The following is a 20501-nucleotide window of genomic DNA, read 5'->3' as shown; positions in this document are numbered from 1 at the left end:
TCCCCTCATTTTCCAGAATTCAGCATGCCCCCAGTACTCAGACACTTGACTTCTTTGTGTCTCTTCTGTTCTCTAGTTATGGTCTCACCCTTAATGATCTCATCGAGACTCTTGACTTTAAATACAACCTATATGCCAAAAATGGCAAAATTTATGTCTCAAGGTAATCTACATTGAACCCTGTTCAGTCATTTATTCAAGAAATACGGGGTCAAGGTAAAGGAAACTCCACAGTAAATAAGACAACTACCCAGGCCTTTATGGAGCTGAATTTCACATATCCACTTGATAATCATTACAGAATCAAAATTTCCACCACTAACCTCCAAGATTTTTCTCACCCCAACCTCTCCTTTCCCCTACTTCCCCATTTCATTAAATGGAAATGTCATTCCTCCAGTTGTTCAGGCAAATACAATGTCTTTTTTTATCCTTGATTCTTTTTCTCTTATCCCACATCCTACACTTTATAGGACCAATATTATAATTATTACGATGTGAATATAATATTTGCTTTAATTGTATATGTTGGGATTCTTTATGTGTTTTCAATTCTAAAATATTGGTGATGTTAATTTAACTTGATTACTAATCACACCTGGAAAGATCTCTGAGCAATATGTGGTTTTATGGGTACACAATTTTTATCTACATTAAATATTTTACTACTTAAAGTGTTATAAGTACCAACTCTAATTCAATGATTGTACATATCATGCAAACCCGGAGTTGCTTTTTTGGAGAATGGAAGTGATCCTTTGGTAGTATGCGAATGTTTTGTTATTTATAGTAACAAGCCTTCTTTCTTATTCTCATGTATGAAGAAAAAATATTAAGGGGTTAAGGGTCTATCTCCTACTGAGTCTAATTCCCAAAAGGTCTAATATTCATTAGTGTTCCAAATCAGACCCTCTGAAAATAGTATTAATTTTTCCAGACCACAAGCAATGCATAAAACTAAGCATGAAGAAATAAAGAAAAATGTTTAAAATGTCATCAGAACACTCAGGTGGTTTATCCATTTGTCCATAGTCCCAAAAGGGCTGACTTGAAACCCCATCAGAGAGAGTACTGGCTGCTCTGTTTTCTTTCTCTCCCTCCCTCCGACATACACAGCTATACATACATATTTCCTTCACGTTCAAAAGACAAAATCATACGAACAACTTCTTAAGAAATTTCATCACTTTCACATAAAGACCTACTGAACAAAAATGTATCACTAATAATTAAAATCCCAGCAATACCAATCAAAATATGGATCTACTAATTTGAAACATTTAAACTCTAAAGAGTAGCATGATTCCAAGCAAGTAATATAAGCAGCTGAAGTAGGAAGTCACAAGCAAAGAGGCTGGAAGAAGCATTTCCAAATTCACTAAAATGAAGCTTCCAAAAACCAAGTGGCCAGCTGGGGAACCCAGCAGCTGCACACCTATTAGCCATTTTCATGTAAATTATGAGTCCAGCAAGCAAGTCAAAAATAGTGACAAACACTTAAGCTAGAGTTATAGTCACTAATCAGAGGCTTGCCTTCACCTGTGCTCAGTGGGAACAGTGCTTTATTCCTTTATTGGCCTTTACTTTCAAGCTAACGGAACACAATTAACCAAGAAGAAGCACAATTAACCAAGAAAAGCCACCAAACAGTAAGTTATTCAGGAAAATGCCATGCCAATGTGTTTCATTCTTGGCTCCCTCTAAAGCAGACAATTTTATGCCCTTTTTATTAAGAAGAATACGGATATATAGCACTCCACTTTCCTTCTGTCCATAGTGCTGTTGTTCCTCATGCCTCTGAATCCTCCTTGAATTTCTTTGCTGATTTCTGTCCCTCTGATAACAAATTAAAGGTAGATGGAACTCAAGTATCTGTCCTTGGCCTTCTGTCTTCCTACTGTACTCTTTCCTATGACAAATTATCACCATTCCGGTGGTTTCAGCTTTGTTTCCAGATGTGGTCTTCCATGAGATTTGCTCTCACCACTCTACAAAAATATGTCCCAGGTACCTCAAACTTATCGTGCTGAATAGTTAACTCACTTTTAAAAAACCGTGTTGCTCTGGTGTCTTCTGTATCTCAATTAAAGCCCCCACAGTTTTCTAGATTCTTCGGGGCCACAATTATAGATTTGCCCTCTACTTATCCTGCCCCTTATACTTATCCTGCCTTATACTAAATTAGTCACCAAATACTGTTGCTCTGACTCTAAAATCCCCCTTAGGCATGAGCTCCCTGCTGTAACCTTCATTACCTCTCAGCCGGAATATAAAGATCATTACAATCGTCCAAATCCTATCCACCACATAGGGATTTGAGGCTGAAGAACAATCCAAGTGACTGGCAGGGGTTCTGCACGGTGGATAGCCTTCTAGGAGAGGGAAGGTCAAAGTCTCTGGGGGATAAGAAGGATCCAAAGGCCTGGAAATTGGGATACAGACGATCCAAAGGCAAGAGGCAGGTATTAAGAATTTAAATTTGAGTTGAGCGGGTGTGGAATGAGCAAGAGGGCTCTAAATAAATGCACTGAATAGCATGGGGGCACCTGTAGTCTGCTTCATCATTCAGTGAACTTGTGTGTATAGCTAGCCAACTGAGGAAAAATGCCAGTACACGATCTCACTGCGCTCATTCTCTGTCCTCAAATCCCTTCTTCTGAGTTCTGCTGGCATCATCTTCTCAGAGCCCAACTGTGATCCTGCCAGTCTTTTGCATATAGAATAAAATATGAACTATTTCCTCTTAGGATTCAAGATCCATCTCAGCTTAGGCTCCATGGATCCCCTCACCAATCTCCCATCATTGTGAATTGCCTACACAGTGATGAGAGACCCTGGGAAATGTGAGGACAAACAAAAGGATGTTATCATGGAAATGGTGGGGCAAGTTCTTTCATGCTTTCTAAATAGACCATCAGAATTAGAAAGCTGCTTCACAAGATGCAGTGCATGAGTATTAAAATCCTGTGCTTTCAGTTTTAGCTAATTTTTAGCTAAAATATGATTGAGAAAAGCCCAAGATAAGCCCATCTCCCAGGCCTTCAGGAAACAGGTCTCCTGCTCACCAGTGTGACATTTGTACAGAATGAAATGTGTTGTAATCAAAAGCTGACTTTTAGTCACCCTTTCTTTGATTCAAAACCCAAGTACTCAACCTTACTTCTTAATCTCCATCACTGTCAAAATACCAGATAGCATCTTTTTCATCAGTAGCATTCACTTTATTTGTATTCTTTTCATAGTTCCCCTGAGATGTCTTGAATTTCTTTTATTAAGACCTCCAGGCCTTTCTGTAATATGTAATAAGGGTATATTTACATCACACTCCCACTGAACAAATCAGTACAACATAAGTAAATTATTCCAAAAACTTTCTCAGAGTCTGGCTCCTTGGCTAAAAACCATGTGTATCACAGCTTTTACAAAAACACATACCACTTCCTCAATAGAATAGGGTGGCTCCATCTGTGTGGTTCTATTCAACTATTGTACAGCATGTGAACACATATTTATGAATCATTTGTCCAACAGACCTTATTGGATCCTTAACACCTGCCATGTAAGATATATCTTCAGACATATGATAAAAATATTTCAAAACTCATGAGAAACCAAAACAAAGCAGCTCTTTTTAAGTTTAATATAGCAAAGAAATAAATTTAGTTAAAACATATTCTTGAGCTGGACTTGAAAAGAAGCAGTACAACTTTCAAAAGACGATAGTGAGGAAACCCTGAGAAGACTCAAAGGGATGGGTATTTGTGATGGGCAGGCCTCGGGGGAAGCACAGGGGTCTGTCTACTTCAGAGTAACAAGGCAGTGAAAGCTCCCTCTTTCTTGTGACATCTGCCTTCTCATTAATTTTTAAACCCATGATTTTTAAACTTTTAAGGAAGCTTTACCTCTTTTGTCTTTTACCTTTGTTGTCCCTGCAATTTGCTGTTTATTCTAAAAGTAATACAAAACATACTTAATAGTGTCGTGCTGATACCAAAAATGTTAAGGTCATAATTTCACACCATTTTTGTTATGAGTGGTAGATTGCTAGTCCAAATAGCATCTATCCACGCAACCGTCTTATGACCTGAGTTGTTTTGGTTCATTCACCTCTCCTGCTTTTTTCACTATAGCATTACCCACTCAACACTGAAATAGCTAATCATTTCACTGACAGCTATCTGACTGATCGGTAGATAGAGTACTAAACAACGGCATTGCCTGTTATTTCCCGCTGCATCTTCCCCTACATTGATCAAATAATCCTGAATCACTGTGTAGCAGCCTTCTTTCTCACCTATTGACTTCATGCTCATTTTCTTCTCTACAGACTCTAGTTCATTTCCTCTTTATCTGACTCAGCCTCGTTTTCACGTTATCATAGGTAGCAAGTCAATTTCCAGTCACGGGGTTATCAGTAAAGATTATCAGGGTGGACATCTGTCTCCCACACCAAAACAAACAAACAAAAAAAAACACAAAACAACAAAAAAAAAACACACACACACAAAAACCCCAACCCTGGATGACTAGATGTATGAGGACATATCTCACACACACACACACGTGCGTGCGCACACATATATGTACTAGCACCCAGACAATTCTGTCAGCTATCACTCTGGACTCCTGCTAGTTAATTCACTTTGAATACCAGCGGCCTTCATGTTAAAAGGTGCAAGAATAAGAACAGGGAAAAGTCATAAACAAGTTCCTCTGACACGGAAGATTTTATCACCGACAGTGGTGTGATCACTAAATACACAGAATAATGAAAGCTTAATTCTTCTTACTCTCTATAGAGAAGACACTTAAACACATTTTAAACCTCTCGGGTGCAATACTATACTTTTTTTGAAGGAAAGAAAAAGAAATAGAGAATTAGCTCACCCTTGTTATTTGAGATTTAAAGCAGTTTGATAGTGCTAAAATTCTATAAAAGAGTTTACTGTGAATGTTTGAAATGGAACAGAGTGACACAAGACTCTAGTTTTTAAAACTAGTAGCCCATGACTACTATATCCCTACAATGATAAAAGTTTAGTAGTAATTGAAATGAGAAATTATGTTGCTATTTCTTATAGTTGGAATTAACATTAATATCTTTATCAGTTATCTAGAAGAGGCATTACAGAGTGATACTCTCAAGTTTAAAAATTAAATGCCTCTTTTGGAAAGTAAAATGGAGTTACCACACAAATAGAGAGACTCTAATGCACTGATTTTCATTTGGGGTAATTCCCCCCACCCCATGGGATATTTAGCAATGTCTAGAGACAATTTTAGTCATCATGATGTTGGGAGGGGCGTTGCTCCTGGCATATAGTGGGTAGAGGCCAGGGATGCTGCTACCTACCATGCACAAGCTAGCCCTCCACCCCCCTCCACTGCCCACTTCAGCACAGAATTATCTGGCCCCAAAAGTCAATAGTGCCAAGAATGAGGAACTCTGCTCCATTGAGAAAGCACCCAAAGCCCAAGGAGGCGCCTGTGCTCCAAAACAAACAAAGGTAAATTTGGAAAATAAATTACAGTGAGATAGATGGGTTCTAAACTACCAGTTTTTACTTAGGAAAGAAAGATATCCTAGAACTTTTGAGTTTGAAGGGGAATGAGAGATTATCCAATGAATCTTCACTTAACAGAGAGTAATATGGAACGTGCATGGTACAGTGAGAAAGCATGTTACATATTCCCCACTGTTTGCATGCTCCTGATGACAGTGGTGGGAGGGAGAAGAACAGTAGTTGGACTTGAGGCTTAGTGGCCAGCACAGTCCTACAACCCCCTAAGAGCCATGAGAAACAGTCAGTGTAATGAGATCCTGACGGTTCAATCTGGACAGCAAAGAATAGAAAGGGAATGTTAATAGTGTGATTAAGGAAAGTAAGGGCGAACACATATTCATCAAATGTTATTACACAAGAGTTAAAATAAATAAACCCTTAGAGCTTGAAAGTGATAAATTTTGGGGAAAATAGTCTACATATCTTTTATCCATTTAGCAAATTTTTGAAACTTGTTACTCTCAAGAGGAGATTTAGATTTTAAAAAGTAATAGTTTCCAAAGATTTTATACAAATTTGTGGAAGAGAAGTTCATAGTTATATCCAAGAGGAACCCAAGCTGTTTGGGAGTTGGATTGGGCAGAGCTTTCCTGGCTCGGGCTGTTTGAGACACAAAGGAGTCAATGAAGAATGCCAGGTAGTTCACAGAATTGTCAGAAAGGATGAAGAATCAGGCTAAAGATTATTTTCTGGAAATAACCCAAAAACAGGCTTAAAAACTGCTGGAATAAGAGTATTAGTCAAACACCAATCAGTTCTCGTGCCAGTTGTACACCAGGAACACCGCCATGATGACCGCTGCATCAGTCATGATACACAAGGTCATGCTGTCAGTTAAAACAGCAAAGGCTGTTTCTTTAGTCACACTGCTTGCCCATCATAGGTCACAGGCAACTCTGCACTGCATTGTCCCCAGTCTGCAACCCAGGCTGATAGAAGCCAGTATCTAGAGTTTTACTTTGTACTGTGGCAGAGGCAAAGACCTCCAGAGGGTCTCATGTCAGCCATTACACACCAAAAGTGACACTATCATTTCTGCCTACAACTCATTAGTCAGGACTAGTCACCTGTCCCCACCTGCTGCCAAGGAAGCCAGCGAATGTGATCCTATTGTGTCCCAAAGGCGGAGCACTAATGACCAGAGCAACTACTTCTACCACCACCCTGATGCCACTTTGCCCCTGGCATTCCATTCAGCCTACACCACTACTGTCATTACTAATGCTCTCAGTCCCTTTTCTCTTGTGACACTGACTCCGGAGTTCCAAATCTGGCATAGGTGAGTCTGCTTGCCAGAGCTTGGGTCAGATGTCAGTGCTGTAGCATTTTTAAGCTCCTGTAAGCTCTAAAACTTGACCTTTCAGAACTCCCCAAATGGAGAAATTCCTAAGTGTAAAAATTCTATAAACAATTATAAGCTGGGTATCTGCAAAATGTAATACATTCCCATCCAGGAATGTGACTTTTGAGACATTTGTGCTCTTACCACATATGTCCCTTCAAGCTAAATGCTTAAGCATTATCCTGCTGGGTCAGATCAATAAGCCCTAGCCTACTTTCCTGGATTCCCAATCAAAGGCACCCAGCACAGCAATGATATGGAGAAGATGAATTGCATTAGAAGGAAGCATCGGCTCAAAGAACACCAGGAAGAATACAGGGAGAGTGCCTACAGTGACTGTGTCAGCTTGCTATTGGGTATCCGAAGAACAGAGCACATGAGAGAGAGCTCAGAACAAAGATGAGAAAATTGTAAAAGACCAGTTTATATTTGTGGAAATGATCTTTGCAGTAGCCAGAAGCAATCTGTAATCAGCGCCTTGGTGCTGGTCAGGGATATTGAAAGCTGCCCAGAAGCTGTGCAAAATTGTAGTCTTGACTTGCCCAGAAACAGCCATTCCCATCATCAATCTAGATGATTTCATCCTCATGACTCCAGGTTCCTTTTATTCCTTTTCTTTTCTGGCTTTCTCCATTGTCTTCATGGAAAAGAGAATATAAAAATGAAGAAATGAAAAGTGAAATTTTAACTCAGGAAGCAAATTACATATGGTCAAATACTTGATATTACCTGTGAGTGAATTTTGTCTTTGAAGTTTTGGCTGAAAGGGGTTATTCTAATTTCAGAACTTCCAAACAGTAATAAGAAAGTTATATTTTATTATATGAAACTTTCATAAGTACACATATTATAAATACCTGATATATGACTATAGTTATCCCTCTTATTCAAATATAGAATTAATAGTCTTTTTAAACCCTGGGTTTTTTTTCCCCATTGATATCACTTTTGTTTAATATACTCCAATATATGCATTAGAAAAATCTTACACACCTAGAATTTTTTCAATTCTCCTGGCTGAAGGAAGTTTTGAGAGTAACCATTTATTTTAAAATAAAGTGTCTGCACTTACAAAAGAGGTCATTTAAATTAGGGGGAAAGCAAGAACCACTTGTTTCCTACCATAAAAGCATATTTTCTTTTCATTCTAGATATGTGTGTGTGTGTGTCTCTCTGTGTGTGTACATAATACATCCATATAAGGTAAAAAAATAAATATATATACATGTATAAATATTTGTGTTTTTACCCTGTATGGATTTATGTGATTTATTATGATATGTGCAACTGATGCTCTGTGCACCACCTAGATCCCCCCTTCGGGATTGAGGCACTTGTTTCCTCAGATTGTAGGAGAGTTGGCAGGTGACAAAACTCAGCTGAGGCACTCCCAGAGAACTGCCCTCAGCCAGAGAAATCTGGCTCACCAAAGTCATACCCCTTCCTCTGCTGTTACACCCACATACCAGTGACCGTTCATCACAGGGCAGCAAAGGCCCTGCCACCTTACTTCAGTTCAGGACATTTCTGAAAGACCACCCTAGCTCCAGAGCTCCCTGCAGGGTCTGTAGCAATTTTTATTGTGACCACATCACATTTGCATCACTTTTTAACCCTTTTCTCAGCCAAATCCCATTTCCTCTTCTTCCCTTCTGGTGCTGATTTCATGGGTGCCTCCTCTTCCTGCATAACCTCAAAATCCCTTCTCTTGGAAAACTTGACCTAAGACAACATCAGTATTTTCACCTACCTTTACAAACTTTTCATTGGGCAAGTTAATTAACTTTTCTGTATTTCAGTTTTGTTGTCTATAAAATGAGGAAAAATAAAAGTGCCTATCTCACAGAATCATTCTTATAATAAAAAGTAATACATTTAAAGATTTTAGAATAGCACTTGGTATGTATAGTATTCAATAAAATATTAGTCATTATTATCATTTTGATAGTGGCTTAAATATCTTTCAAATGAATGAGCCATATTGTGCATAGTCAGTAAATTTAGAGTTCAGTTAAAACGCTTATTTTAATATTTATTCAGCTTTAAAATTGTTTATGCATAATAATTTTTTTCATTTGTAATCATTTCCTAGAATGCATTTACAGAAGTAAAATTAATGAGTCTAAGAATATACATATTTAATAAAGTATGTTTTGTAATTATAAAATCAATGAATATCCATCATAGAATTTTTTTAAATATGAAAAAAGTAGAAAGTAAAACTGAAGTTCTAGGGCACCTGGCTGGCTCAGTTGGTAGAGCATGTGACTCATGATCTCGGGGTCATGAGGTTGAGCCACATGTCATGGGTAGAGTTTACTTAAAAGAAAAAAAAAAAAACCCTAAAATTCTGCAATTGTCCTGTAACAAAAATTATAAAGGATTTGGTTGCCAAATATTTCCGTATATTAACAGGACACGGTTGATCATCAAGGTTTTTTATAATGATAAACACAAGCTGGGAACATTGAGTATTAAATATTCAAGTGGTCTGTATTTCTTTTTAAAAGGCTTATATTATGCACACTTAAGCTTATATAAATATATTACAGCTCTGGAAATATTCACAAGGAAGAAATAACCATGATTGTCTCCAGAGAGAATGTGAAAGCCTGGGAGAAAAATTTACTTTCCACTATATACTCTATTCAATTATTCTTTCAATATTATAATGTGCTCATCTTAACTTTTTAAAATCTAAGCAACGATTTAAAAATTTTTATAAATTTAGGTCCAGAGAAATATAAATAAAAGAGAAAATAAATAAATTTCCTTGATATTACAATGTGACCAGAAACACACAGGAATGCCTGTGTCCCTGAATCTTGCCAGCATTTAGTAATTCACATTTTCAATCTTTGTTAATTTTATAGGCAAAACATTACCTCATTCTCACTTTAATTTACCTTTCTTAGATAGTGGAGTTGAACTGTTTTAGAAATACCTGTTAAGCAATTTAATGATTTGGGAGCAGTACTTATGGCTATGATGACAAAGTGGTCAATGAATATTTCCCCAAAAAACAATTATAAAACTGGATAATGTCATCAGGTGACCAAAGAACAAACTGAGAGATGCTTATTCATGAAGAATTGCTGGAATTCCAAGGAGGAATGGTGGGAGTCTAAGGCCTGCCTGCCTGCCTGACAGCAGTTGTTACCATCCTTTGACTAGATGGGCTCAAAAGTAGATTTGATATAACAGAGAAAAAAAAAAAATCAATGAGCTTAAAGATAAATCAATAGAAATGATCCAATTGGAAGAACAGAAAGAAAAAAGATTAAAGAAAAATAAACAGTTCTTCAGTGAACTGTGAGAAAATGTCAAGCATGCTGACATATGTACAGTGGACATCTAGAAGGAAAGGACAGAAAGAGATAGAAAAAATAGAGAAATAATGGCCTACACATTCCAAATTTGGTGAAAAATATTTAATGAAAGGACTCAGGAAGCTCAGAAAACTCCAAGTAAGATAAATATAAAGAGAGCTATATCTAGGTGCAATATAGTTTAATTGCTAAAAGCCAAAAATTTCATCAATTTTTGCAATAATTACATTAAATGTGAATGAAATAAATACTCCAATCAAAAGGTGGATTATTAAACTGAATAAAAAAGGCAAAATTCAACTTTATTCTGTCTGCAAGAGACACACACTAGTTCCAAAGGCACAAATAGTGTAAAAGTAAAGTAATGGAAAACACAGTGATGAGCACTGAGTAATGTATAGTATTTTTGAATCATTATTAAAAAAAAAAGCAAAAGAATAGAAAAAGATATACCATGCAAACACATGCATAAGAGACTGGTATAGCTATAATAATGCCATGCAAAATGAACATTAAGGCAAAAGAAATTATTAGAAATAAAGGAAGATATTTCATAATGATACAGGGATATTAGGAAGAAAAAGCAGTTATAAATGCATATTTACCTAAAAACAGAGCCACAAAAATACATGAAGCAAAAACTGACATAATTAAAAGAAGAAATAGACTATTCAACAATTATAGAGATTTCAGTACCACATTCTCAATAATTGATGAAAGTACAAAATATAAAATCAGTAAATATGTGGAAGATTTTAACCATTAAACAACTTGAGCAGCCTAAACAATATTTTAGAACACTGTGTCCAACAACACTAAAATGCATACTCTTTCAAGCACAAATGAAACAATTTTCAAGTTAGACTATATGCTAGCCCATAAAACAATTTTCAATAAATTAATTTAACTGAATTATCTATACATATCTGTCATTATAATATTTGTTGATTTGAATAAATTACTTATGTAATAATTGTATTATATTTCTGTATTTTCATATTTGCTACATGTATTTTTCCAATTTGGCTTCATTATTTAGTAGCATTTAAGAATTTTTTTGTTTTATTTTTATGCTTCTCAGAAGTACTGACATTTTTGTTCACTAGTTCTACCATTTACCAGCTTAGAAATTATCTCCCACTTTGGAGGGTTTATAAAATTATCTTCTATTTTTTTCAAGTTTTTTTCTTACAAGTTTTTATTATTTAAATCTCTAGTTCATCAGGAATCTGAATGTTTAATGTTTGCATTGAAGATCTAAGTTTTTCCTACAGTTAACTGATTTTCCAAAAAAATTTTCAAAAATGTTCCAAGTTTTTCCAATTCGTTTAATTCCAATAATCCTTTATTTATTGGTTTGTGATATTTTCTTTATTGGATATTATATTCATTAAAAATTCCTAATTCTAAGACTAAAGATTATAAAGTGTCATTAATTCTCAATTAATTTATAAGCTTAATGCTCTTCCACTAATGGTCTCATTATGATATTTTTAAAAAAAATGTAACAAAATGATTATACATTTTCACCCAAAATTTTGAAAAGAGTATTTAGGGGAGATATACTCTCACATAATTAAACAATCCATTTCTGATGCATAAGAGAACAAAATCTTATGATCCAGTTTAATATATATCTATATATATAAATACTAGATGACACAGAGTATCTATAAGGCATTCCAGTTGATAAACTAAACTATGACAACTACAACCAAATCAAATTAATAAAAAAGGAGGGAAATGTGGAGGATAAAACATTATACAGATGAACTTTTAAGTAGAAAAGAGTAGATTTTTGTTTTGTGAGTTATAACAATAATCAGCAAGAATAGCAGCCTGTTAAATAGTAAAAATGATCTATCATTGGGCAATCTTGGACATCAAAGAGAGAATTCTAGAATGTCTTCAAAGAATGGCTACATTTAATGATTATTCTTCAGACACAGGATAAACATTTTCAAATCCAAGAGAGTAGAAGGCACAAATTGTTTGCAGATTTGAATCCTGATTATATACTTTTGCAAGAAAAAGCTAAACTGGAAGTAATACTTATATGTTTGTTTTTAAAAATCTAAATTAATTGTAAGCAAGATATTAGAGGAAATACTGTGCATTGAATGCAAATCACTCGCTGGACATGATTTTTAGTTCAATGCAATCATTCTATAGATTCCACTTCTACCAGGTTTCGAATCTAAAGCTAGTTTAGGTTTAAATAAGTTTAGGTTCAGGATAAAGATTTCCTAAATTGACTACTTAACGATTACATTCTTCCAGCGATGACACACCAAACATTGTGAGGCATAAAGAAAGAACCATTGTGGAGAATGTTTTGGACTTTCAGATGCACAGTCTCTAATTAAAACATAAAATGAAAACTAGATTTGCTTCAGTGCATAAAGACTAGTGTTATAAGCAAGGAACTTCCCAGGAGAGAATGGGGTGAGGATCCTGGCTCGCCTGCCAATTCCTTTACAAGCTTTATCACAGTCCTTGCATTAATTAGCATCACTGCAGTCAAGATCCACATAACGAACCCATTTATTGATACTCTTCAAAACTTTACTTAAGTTTTGTCTGTAAAAGTTGGTCCTACTTGCATGCTCATGTGCTCTCTCTCTCTCTCTCTCTCCCTCTCCCTGCTCCCCATATGTATATATATCCTTTTATGGCTTTGGAATTATTCTTTCAATAAAATGTTTTGTTAAAGCAATGATAACTAAATCTACTTAGGACTGTGTCACCTTCACTAACAACAAAGATGACTCACAGCCACTGCGTGATACTGTCTTCTTCTATTACTCCTCTTTTCCTGCCATGGTCCTGCCCAAAGCCTGACTTAGAGATCTGTTCTTCTGTTTGCGCCGAGTATACAAGGACATTATTCAAATTCTCTCATAATTGAACAACATATCTTTGCCTATCAAATTTTAAAATGCACTTCAATAATAAGTTGTTGGTAGGGAAAAGATTACCTTATTTAAATAGTGATGGCAACATTAAAATATTATAACTATACACACCAAATTTAAATTTTTCTAAAATACTTAATTCCAAATTACTAGGTACTGAAAAGATGACTTTTTTTAAGTGAGTTATTATTTAGCTCAACTGGAGATGTTTTTACCTCTTCTTTTCTTCAGTGCATACTGAAATCTCAAACAACAGAATTTATCTTAAATTTGTCTGAAGTTAAGCTGTGCTTAAGGAATACTATAAAATGAATAGTTATTAATATACCATATAACAAGCAAAATATTATTAAATAGGAAAAAACAGTTCAATGCTTGAAATTGTTGGCTCAGACACACTGATTTTCTTATAGCCTTCAGTTATTTTCAAGTTCTGGCTTGGGTGGCTCTGTCTAAGGACTCAGGCACAAAGAATCTAAGCAAGTTTATAAATCTATAGGAAGTATAAAATACCCTCCCAACCCTTATTTCTGATCAGTTTAGCTGTGAAACTGACATTAGATTGCCCTTATTGCATTCAGACCACAGATATTTATGTGCTATTAAAATATCCTAATATACTAATAAGAGAAAGATTTCTCCCAGGCTAGCCTAAAAGATAAATGATTACTGAAACCCCTGACTTAGGAGTCTCATGTCTTCTGCAAACATCTCTGAAATTCTGGTAGCCTAACTTCTTAGCTCACAAGTAGGATAAAATCCCAGAGCTCTCACAATCCCTGCCATTTGCACAATCAGAATTTAAGAAGCAGAACAATTGCCCTTATAATTCTACCCCAAATTGCCATTTTAATTGCGTCACAATTACTTTAGAGTTCTTGGGTTTGTTTTCCAAATTTTTGTTTATCTTCTAGATCTCATAAATATTGTAAAAAATTCTCATACTTAGTTTTTATCTTAACTTTGCCCTAGTTTTTTTTTTTTAAGATTTTATTTATTTGAGAGGGAGAGATAGTGAGAGAGAGCACAGCTGGGTGGAGGGGTACAGGGAGAGGGAGAATCAGGCTCCCCGCTGAGCAGGGAGGCCAATGCGGGCTTAATCCCAGGACCCCAGGACCATGACCTGAGCCAAAGGCAGAGGCTTAACGACTGAGCCACCAGGCACCCCAACTTTGCCCTAGTTTTGTAGTATATTAGAACTAAGATTGCCACAAAGATAAGCATCATAGAGGTGTTCTAAGTCCTGGTGTAGAATTAAACAGATTGGGTTCAAATACTGCCTCTGTGATTTATAAGCTGTGTGATTTTAGGGAAATTATTTTTTAAAGTCTCAGCTCCCTAATATGCAAAATAGGGCTAGTAATCATCTTTTAAAGTAATTATGAAGACTAGTTAATATCATGAAGGTAAAGCTCTAAGCACAGTGCCTAGACCATAGTAACCCATAAATAACTTCATCCAGTAAATAAGATAAAATTTCAATAATTTAGGCAAGAAGTGATGTAATTTAGATAATGGTGGTAGCAGTGGAGACAGCAGATTCTAGACATATAAAAGATAGCATCACGAGGCTTTGTAGCTGGGTCAGACTTGGAGTATAGAGAGAGAAAGAGCTGTGGGTAATGTCAGCATTTGAGAACAGGAACAAGTGGAGAAAACCACAGGAGGTGCAGAGTTGGGACAGAGGGATATTTTGGGGAGTTGAATTTTGGACGTGTAAGCTTTTGAATATGTAAAAGTAGATATATGTGTGGAGAAGGTTATTGAATATATGAGTTTGAAGCTGAAAACCATATTTTAATATTTAATTTCTATCAGTTCCTATGAGATCATTCAACATTATCTCAATTAAGTTGTTGATTTTGCAGTAATGTCCAGTGTCAACCTCTTATCAACAGACATACCCATAAAGATTACCAGGAGCTAAAGTGTTATGAAGATAATATCTTTAAAGTGATTTGAAAAGCTCCCAGGTTACTTTAAGTTAGCTTCACGGGATGGCTGAACTTTGATAAAACCAGCATATACTAGAGATTGGTCCTCAGTTTTAAAGGTTCAGAAGACTTCCTAGTAAAATCAGCCCCTGTTTTGCAACTGGATGGGACATTTCCTATGAAGTCTGTACAGATTACAGAATACGTCAGTTTCTTTTTCTTAAGCTTTTGTTAGGACCAGTTTAAGGTAGGAAAATTATTTAACTTCTCTCTAAATTTTGGGAGTCCTCCAGATCCAGTAATATATCATTTAACAATTTCTGTTTCAGATGATTAATAACCATAAGTTCTGAAAAATTAGTTTGTAGAAATCTCCATTTCAACATGTTTCCTTTTGCCGCTTTGCTTGGTTGTTTGCATTTTTATTAAATTTCAACATTTAAGTTTTCTGCATTGCAAGAACAAATGAATTGTATACGTGAAAAGTCTCTAGAAAAGCCAGGGTTTGCATATGAACTAGGGAAAATAATTGTGATTATTTATTTAAAACACAACTGGAAAGAAATCAGATGTTGAATTATATGTGCGTGGATAGTGGGAAGCAGTGGCTAAAACTTTAAGACTTCTTACTCATAAAATAAGAACTCATTGACCATCTACCATATGTTCAAGATAATAATAAATCTGAAGAGTTATTCTAAAATAGAATGTTTTACTAAGCCCTTTAAACAATGGACACAAATAGATATATCAAATCCTTCCCAAGCTCAAGTTCTCCTTACATAAAAATCAAGTATATGTGAATCATAAATAATTTTTCCTGAAGAGAATGTGAAAGGGAAGAAACTCAGGGTGGAAGAGAAAAATAGTAAGTAAAAAATGAGTGGAAGATCATGTTAAATACATGAAAAAGCTTATTCCAGCTCTGGCAATGAGTTACTCCACCTTGTGGGACTTGAACAGAGGGAGCCAACCAGACTAAGTTATAAAGTCATAAAGCCATCAACCATCTGCATGGAGTATCAAACATAAAAAGAAACACTCCTTAGTGTACATATTAACTGGAGCAAAGGAATGCACAATTATAAATCATCAGATTAAGGAAGAGAAGGAAGGATATCCAGTATTTTTAGCAAACAAGAGATTTATATATATTAATAGTACAGGACACTTTGTTACTAAGTAAAATACAGTAACACAGGACGTCTTTATTGCTTTACTTTGGTAAAAGTAAAAACTATTAATAAGAGCTTTCTTGGTTACACTCAGAATACATGACCCTCAAAGTGTTATTATCACACAAGACAAAAAGAACTTCCACTAGATCTCCAACTGCAGGGATTTTTTGAAAACATAATTCTCAAGATTGAGGAGGAGTTGGCTCAGAAAATTTCACAGGACACAAAAATAGATATTCTTTTAAAGTGAGATATTAATTAAGAAAATTTAACCTAAAGGCAAAACATTTTTAGGCATAATACTAGGCAAGAAGTAAAGAGAGTTTATAGTCTCCAATATACATCCAAAACAATAAGAAGAAAATGTATAGAAACATTTTGAAGGAATGCAGTGAGTTAAAAAATAAAACAAAAAATAAAAACAATAGAAACAGAAACACCAGGAGTAGCAGCTAAAAAACAGGACTCTTAGGTCTGTTGGGTGAAAGAAAGAGGATGGGAACCAGCTGCTTCAGTCTTCACTTAAGATCAAATAAAGAAACATGGGCTTTGTTATGTTCAAAAATAGCCACTGTAATCTGATCCATGCCAAATACTTTGTTATGTAAAATTCTGTTTAACACATGTCTTTTTCCCTTTGTTGATTATACAGAAACTACTATGAAATATATTAAATGTTGAAAATCCCTAACAGGTAATAGTAAATATCAAAATTAGAAACTCACAGAAGAAAGAAACCCAAAATGTAAAATTCTCAGAGTAACTTAACCACATTCTTTTAACTATTATTCATATTGTAGAACGTGATAAGCTTCAAAATTGAGTAAAATGGGCAAGTGTTAATATCATACAACACATTTAGATGTTTTCATGTCTCCTATAATATGTTGAAATATATAATGTTAAGTTATACCATGTAAAGTTTAACACTCAATTTTTTTAATATGAAGGAAAAATTAACTATAAATATTTACTAACCTGCCAAATAGGCATTCTGGTTTTAGCTCCTCACTGCCTGAATTTTGTATTTAGATGCTCTCGCCAACAAAATTAGACAATAGATATCAAAGTCAGGGACCACTTCTGAGGAGAATACATATCATAGTGCCAAAATAAAGAATACTGTACAAGATTGGAATCAGCAACTTCCAGTTCTAATTCCACTGAGTGAGAAGTTATTCTCTTTAAAAGATAACAGTGTGGGACTTCCACTTCCAAATATGAGAGATTAACTTGTACCAGATTTGCCCAACCATGTTAAGCAACCATAAAACTGAACAAAGAGAAGTGACTCTTCTCTGGCATTGTACAAAAGGCAGCACAAGACTTCCTACCGAAGGAAGAGAAACACAAAAGGTGAGTTAAGCCAAAAGTAATATAATTGTAAAGTGCTTTATAACTAACGTAAAATGAAAATATTTGACAACTTAGAACAAAAGAGGGAGGTTGTAAGAATGCCATTGTAAGATTCTTACGTCTGCAATTTGTGATATGCAAATTGTATAATGATAAAATATTCTAAATACATGAATGAGAGTAAGATGCATATTGTATTTAGTAAAGCAACCACCAAAATAATCATATAAATAGATAGAGCTAAAAAGCATGAAAGAAAATAAAACACTAGAAATATTCAATTAAACCAAAAGTAGACCTCAAAAGAGGAACAAAAAAACAAATGATGCAAATAGAATGCACAGGTTAAAATAGCAGACTTTAACCCAAAATTACCAATAATTACATTAAAAGTAAATAGACTAAATACTGAAAGGACAGATATTATATGACTAGTTTTAAAAAGCATATTCCAACTAAATGCTCTCCACAAGATAGGTACATTAAAAAACAGAGATTGAAAATAAAAGGATGAATGATCTATACGGCATAGCAGTTAGATTTAAAAAACTGTTATGGCTATATTAATATAAAATAAGGTATAATTCAAAACAGTAAGTATTACAAGAAATAAAGAGGATGTTAATCGCTTCTCGGCCTTTTGGCTAAGATCAAGTGAAGAAATAAAGAGGATGTTATATAATAATAAAAAGCTCAATCAATAGAATACATAACAAGCTTAAATATGCACCTAATAAGAAAGAATAAAAAAATATGAAACAAAAACTGATGGAACTAAAGGGAGAAACAGATAAATCTACAATCATAATTGGAGTATTAAACACCCTTTCGTAGTTACTAATAGAATATATAAAAACAGTACAAATATACAGGATGTAAAAAACGTTATCAATCATTGCGATCTCATTGACATTAACATTAACCTCCAAAAAAACCAAATTCTTGACAGGTGCAAATAAAACATTCACCAAGATAAGGATGTACCTAGATATACGATAAATCTCAGTAGATTTCAGAAGACTGAAATCTTACAGAGTATGTTCTCTGACCACAAAGAATTTAATTAGAAAATAATAAAAAGATATCTAGAAATTTCTCAAATATTGGAAATTAAACAACACATTTCTAAATAAACATAACTGGAAAAAATCACAAAGCAATTTTCAACTGAATAATAATAAACGTAAAACATATCAAAATTTGTGAGATTCTGTGAAGCAGTTCTTAAAGGGGAAATTTATAGATTTAAGTGCCAATATTGGAAAAGAAGAAAGTTATAAAGTGAAGTATTTAACTTTCCACCTTAAGAAAATTAAAAAAAAAAATCACAAATTGTATACAAAGCAAGTAGAAAAAGGAAGCAATAAAGAATAGAAATCTATGACTGACAGAGAAAATTAACAAACCCAAATTTGGTTCTTTAAATGACTAATAAACCTGATAATCCTCTATGAAGACTAATGAATTTTAAAAAAGGAATAAAACTCTTTTCCGGTTACTGCGGCGCGAAGAACCATGAGCAGCAAAGTCTCCCGCGACACCCTGTACGAGACGGTGCGGGAAGTCCTGCACGGGAACCAGCGCAAGCGCCAGAAGTTTTTGGAGACAGTGGAGCTGCAGATCAGCCTGAAGAACTATGACCCTCAGAAGGACAAACGCTTCTTGGGCACAGTCAGGCTGAAGTCCACTCCCTGCCCCAAGTTCTCTGTATGTGTTTTGGGGGATCAGCAGCACTGTGCTGAGGCCAAGGCAGTGGATATTCCCCACATGGACATTGAGGTGCTGAAGAAACTCAACAAGAATAAGAAATTAGTCAAGAAGCTGGCCAAGAAGTATTATGCATTTTTGGCTTCAAAATCTCTGATCAAACAGATCCCACGAATCCTGGGCCCAGGCCTGAATAAGGCTGGCAAGTTCCCTTCCTTGCTGACCCACAATGAAAACATTGTGGCCAAAGTAGATGAAGTGAGGTCCACCATCAAATTCCAGATGAAGAAGATGCCGTGTCTGTCAGTGGCTGTTGGCCATGTGAGGATGACAGATGACGAGCTTGTGTACAACATCCACTTAGCGGTCAATTTCCTGGTGTCCTTGCTCAAGAAGAATTGGCGGAACGTCCGGGCTTTATACATCAAGAGCACCGTGGGCAAGCCCCAGCACCTGTACTAAGGCACAGTTCAATAAACCCTAGTGCTACCCTTAAAAAAAAAAAAAAAAGGAATAAAATTAGCAATAGCAGGATGAAATAATGGCTATTTCTACAGAATATTCAGATAACAAGGGAATATTATAATCAACTTCATGCCAATAAATTAGACAATAAAATGGAAACATTCCTTGGGGAAAGAAGGACTTACAAAACAGTTCAATTTTTTTAAAAACTAACAAAGAAATAGAAAAATCTGAAAAACTTTATATCCATTAATGAAACTAAATTTGTAATTAAAAAAAAATCTTTTCAAAAAGAAACCTGGATTAGTTTAGCTGACAGTTTCTACCAAGCATTTAAGGAAGATAAAATGTTATTTTTACACAAAATATTTCAGAAAATAGAGGAGGAAGGAATTCTTTCCAACTTGCTTTATGAGGACAACATGGTCCTACTACTGAAGTGACAAAGGTATCACAAAAATAGAAAATTGGAACTCCTGCTAGTTTCAGCTCCGACATGAAAGAGCTTGGAAGTCATCACTCCCATCCTTAAACAAGAAAAAAGATGAACAAATTGAAAATTAACTTCTTGGAACTGTGAGAAAACTGAGGCAACAAAACAAACTGCCACCACAAAATCTGGAGAGACAGGCAGGTCCGGAGAGTCCCAGCTGAAGTCGAATTTCCTGGAGCAAAAGCCATAAAGAGTAGGACACTAAATGGTAAGTCTGA

The 20501-nt window shown here is 35.1% G+C and overlaps 1 pseudogene; it reads left to right on the top strand.

Annotated features, from left to right (window-relative positions):
- The first annotated feature begins 19109 nt into the window (after positions 1 to 19109).
- On the top strand, positions 19110 to 19802 carry LOC118530037 (large ribosomal subunit protein uL1 pseudogene; annotated as a pseudogene).
- Positions 19803 to 20501: the final 699 nt, after the last annotated feature.

Source organism: Halichoerus grypus, chromosome 2 (genome assembly GCF_964656455.1).
Source record: "Halichoerus grypus chromosome 2, mHalGry1.hap1.1, whole genome shotgun sequence".
In the NCBI taxonomy this organism is placed as follows: domain Eukaryota; kingdom Metazoa; phylum Chordata; class Mammalia; order Carnivora; family Phocidae; genus Halichoerus; species Halichoerus grypus.
Note: the sequence above shows the minus strand (reverse complement) of the source record. Positions and strands in the feature narration are given on the sequence as shown.